Genomic DNA, 4,922 nt, shown 5'->3' with positions numbered 1-4,922 from the left:
TTCATGTTTTTCCTTATAAGGAAAATTGATTCCATACTGTTCATTCTTAAAGTGTTTTCTATTCAATACGTCTGACGAAAGGCTGTTCTTGTGATAATTTTCAAACGAGATAAGGTTTGAATTGGTCCGAATAGTCTTGAAACAATTGTAACTAACGATAAAATACACTATTTGTTGCTATCAATCTATTCCTTGATGACTTGATTTTGTTAAAACAATATATGAATGCTCAATTTTGAAATACGATAATTTTGTAGCTAACAGTTTAAGTCGTCTCATTTGGACTTAAAACTTATTGGTATATGAACGATTACCGAATTTTCAATTATATAAACCAATCATAATTCAGAATACTATAAATAAGACTATATTAATATATATATATATATATGAATGATGATTGCAACGTCTTTTCAGACGAGTGCCACTCCCTCAAACACTTAAAGTCCATGAGCCCAAACACTTGAGGGAGTATCTATACAAAGATGATGTTACAGAGTCTTAGCTTTGTACGACAGCTAAGTCTCTCTCTCGGTTCAAAATGTTGAGACCCAACAACAAGCAAGAGCAAGATAGCCAGCAACAAATTAAACTGCAGACTAGCTTAATGCGGGTACTGGTCTCCCGCTTTATGGTTTTTTAAATCAGAGATTTGCTTCTCCTAGAAAGGTCGCCTACACCACGTCTTACGAATGGATCAAAGGAAATTGCAAATAATAAAATAATTGAACCTATGCATTCATGGTCTAAAAGTTTCATGCCTCTGTTGCAGGTATTGACGCTGTGAGACTCTAAGAAAGGAACCTGTGTGATGGACGTGCGTCAGAAACATCGATGGGTCATTTAATTCTCAGCAAAACTGCATTGAGAATAGTGATTACTATGTAGAAAAATAAATTACGGAGCACGAAAAATCGCTAGTTTTAATGGTACAACTACTGTTTCCGTAAATTTTCAACTTTTTGAGTTACAAATATAAGACACTTTACTTATAGAGTGAACCTCGTGTGACAAAACGGGCTCCAAACACGCATACACAGCCATCGTTCATGGCTGGAAAAAATGCAATGATAATGTTGGTGACTATGTAGTAAAAAAATTCTGGAGCACAAAAGGTCGCTTGTTTGAATGGTACGACTGCTGTTTTCGTAACTCCTCAACTTAAAAAAAATAAGATGCTTTAAGTTTAGAACGACCGTCGTGTATATATATATATATATATATATATATATATATATATATATATATATATATATATATATATATATATATATATGTATATATATATTTATATATATATGTGTATATATATGTATATATATATATGTATGTAATATATATATATATATATATATATATATATATATATATATACACACGCAGGGTGGAACGATAACATTGTCGCCCTAGAAAAGACGACAGAATTCCATTTCTATTTTATGAAAACATGTTGTTTTTTTTTGTTTTGTTTTTTTTTGTTTGCTTTTTGTTGCAATCATTTACTAGTTAACCCATTATATACAAATCCTAAGAGCGACAGGAGTTTTCTATCAGGTCTGAAAGTGACACAATGTTCAACGAGCGAGATCGGAGATGCGCCGCTGTACTACTCATACTCCCTACCGATCCTAGTTATGACAACAGGACCATTACCAGCACCCTTAAAATGCAAATCCGGACGGTTCAACGCTCGAGGGCACAACTCAACGCATCGAACGACTTACGGTTATGGTCTTTGGTTTGGTTTCAAGTAAGGACCACATCATGTCACCTCACATCTTAGAAGTCGGCTTGAGAGTAAATACCAAAGTGTACCTGGATGTGCTGAAGAGTGTGGTGATCGCGTGGTGCAATCAGGTTGCCGCTGGAAGACTCTGGGTGTGAAAAACAAGACATGTTCGGTGTTGTCGATGATGAGTTTTAAATGTCCAGGTTGCATTTAAACAACGTCTTTATCACGGAGGAAACATACCTTTATATAGCCTTCCGCGCGCGAGCATGTGTGTTTCCCAACCTAGACAATAAGAAAACGCCGTGGATAAGACAGAACGGATCCCGGTTTTTTTTTTCTTTTTTGTGGCATCATACCACGAGGGATAAAAATAAAGATTTTAAAAAACTGTGTCTTATCCGTTTTACCTTGTCAAGATCTGTCCGATGTGCTTCTGTGATTAGGCTTAGGGGAACTTAAGTTAATTTCTGTCAAACAACTATGAATTAAAATCGGCGTAAGTCTGAAATATTTTCATTTTCATATAGTTGATCGTACCAATATTCTGCTGCCTAAAACCATTCATAATACTTCAGAAAAAGTAATTATAGAAAGTATATAGTAATGCCTAATACCTATAGTAAAAGTTTCACAAAATCGTAGTAACCTGCTTTTTAAAGAAGATCTACTACCCCTAAATTAAACTAAATATAATCCACATTTGGGTTATATTTAGCTTTATTAGCAGCTTAATTCCCAAATTTATAACGATCAGTTAATTAATTTAAGAGCAAGTCCTAAATGCACAAATATATAGACACATACACTTTGTTAAGCTTATATGGGGTGTGTTGGGGAACTTTAAATTGACAACTCTATTTTCTTTAATTACAGATTCGGCATCTGTTGGTTCTTTTAGGTTCCGCTTTGTTTGGCAATTCATCATATTGTTTCAGGTGGACGGAGTCACATGCCACACAGCGCGTCATACTATAACATACAAAAAAACATTTGATAAACGAATAATTTGACGAAATATACCTGATAACTGATCACCTCGTTAGTGTGATTAAACCCCAATAGATTATTTTCTTTGGTGATATATAGTCCCATCTCTACGTTTATAAACCATACACAGTGGACCATTTGGCAGAAAATATTCGGCGCGTTATTACCGAAATACAGTCTAATTTAATACATAGTGTTGGGAAAGTTGGACCTCTAGCTACGCGCTAGCCGCGGGGCTCATATAAACAAAATTGTATTTAAATTATGAATGCTAAAAACATATCTTGGGAATAAACCACATATTTGTATAATAAAAATATCTTGCTGTGATTTACCTTAATTTAAAGTCCGTCGCCTTTAAAACAACACCTTTTGCTATATGGATATACTACTTGCGTTGTTTTGTTTTTTTTTACAAAGGAATCACCACTTATCAAGACCGAGAGGCCACTCGAGGATAAGGCTTAAAGAGTGTATAAGTGCTCAAAAGGACAATATCATAGTAATCATCAAAAGTGTAAGTTTGGTAAATTGGATTACTTAAGGGGAACGGCTCATCAAGAACTTGTTTACATTGGACTTGAAGACGACCATATTATTTTGATTATTGAGAACTACTGTTCCCATATGATATGTTATCCTCACAACGATGTATACTCACGAGCCACATATGAACCATTTACAGGTTGTATTTGAGCATCTATAATGATCATTTCATTTGTTTTATAGTGAGTCCTAAACGCACAAATATATAAACGTATCGTCTCCCATTTTATTTTAAACGTATCGTCTCCCATTTCACTTGATTTTATTAATAAAATTTAAAAGAAAAGTAAATGAAAAAAAAGTAAATACCTCGATCCATCTTATGAAAAGTGAGAGCGAAACCGGTCAACTGGCCTTCCCGATTAAATTGTTTCCTGCTTTTCTCTCATTTCCCACTTTTAATCATGACTATCAAACCGGGCTTTCCTATCATTGCAATCATGAGTATATATATATATATTAGCAGGGAGACCCGATGTGGCCCGGGATTAAATGATGATCAATGAATGTTTGACACTCCTATATCTATATTGCCATTGAAATCAGTGAAATTGTTCTTTTTTCAATCAAATCGATTGATTGCCTGCTCTAGTTGAGGACCAATCGCGATGAACCGGGATGGAGGCTTGACATGCCTCTCGCAGTGACTTAGTCCACGATAAATTGTTGTCTGCATTGCACTGCAGAAAACTTACTGTTGATTATGTTTATATGTAATGGCTTGAATTTAAATTTAAGTCGAAAACAGTCAAGTATTTTAGTGCAATTGTGTTTTAAACAGAAACATTCATTTCGGACGGGCCCCTGTCATATCAAAGAACTTAACGCTGATTTATATGTTTGGCCTTTTGCCTTGTGTGGTAATAAAACTTCTCAAATGCATTTGTGATGATATGCTGTGTAAGGTGTTAACTTTGGTCAAAATCGCCTGTTTCTTTCTTTCAACAGATTATTTCGATTATCGATTATCGATAATTATCCGATAGAACGCCTATCTAAGAACATTGTCAGGCACATAAAGTATCATCAGGTGGAATTTCATAAAAATAGGCCCAGCCGTTTTCGAGTCCGTATGGAACGAACTTACACGCAGACAACACATACAAAGTTATTTTTATATAATTGTAGAATATATATATATATATATATATATATATATATATATATATATATACCCACACACACACGCACACACGCATATTACTATATAAGATTAATAATATTTTTGTTATTTATTTAAGAATTGTAAACTAGACTTCTGAGATTACGTACGTGTCGTGTAATCTCTTTTTCTCCCTCTCACTTGCTCTGTCGTCCCTCTTTCTCGTTCCTCTTCTCTCTTAAACACGGACACATACGTACACACGTAAGCGAACACACACTTTCTCCATGTAAACTTGGTAAATATTTCTAGATGGTCTTAGTATAATATTCTTGAAGATTGGTTATTATTTTTTTTACTTTTTTTTGTGTAAATCACGAATCATACGTTGTCTTCGTAGAAATCATTTTGAAAGTTTTTAGTTCGGCTGCATGAGGTAAAGGCGCATTACAATCTTCCGTCCGTTACAATTGATCGAGCAATGTTTGACAAAACTGTCAACGTGAACGGACACAACCTCCAAAGGACGGACGACATCGGAAGGGATTCGTCTTC

General features: G+C 34.6%; 1 protein-coding gene across 1 annotated transcript in view; it reads left to right on the top strand.

The window, feature by feature from the left end:
* The first annotated feature begins 4,638 nt into the window (after positions 1–4,638).
* Positions 4,639–4,922, top strand: part of LOC145292064 (uncharacterized) — a 155,307-nt gene continuing 155,023 nt past the window's right edge. The window contains exon 1 of the mRNA XM_080138115.1: positions 4,639–4,922. This exon is cut by the window's right edge and continues 88 nt beyond it. The gene's annotated coding sequence lies outside the window, so the exon portion shown is untranslated.

The sequence above is a fragment of the Euprymna scolopes genome, chromosome 13, assembly GCF_053919585.1.
Source record: "Euprymna scolopes isolate OS-2025 chromosome 13, ASM5391958v1, whole genome shotgun sequence".
In the NCBI taxonomy this organism is placed as follows: Eukaryota; Metazoa; Mollusca; class Cephalopoda; order Sepiida; family Sepiolidae; genus Euprymna; species Euprymna scolopes.
Note: the sequence above shows the minus strand (reverse complement) of the source record. Positions and strands in the feature narration are given on the sequence as shown.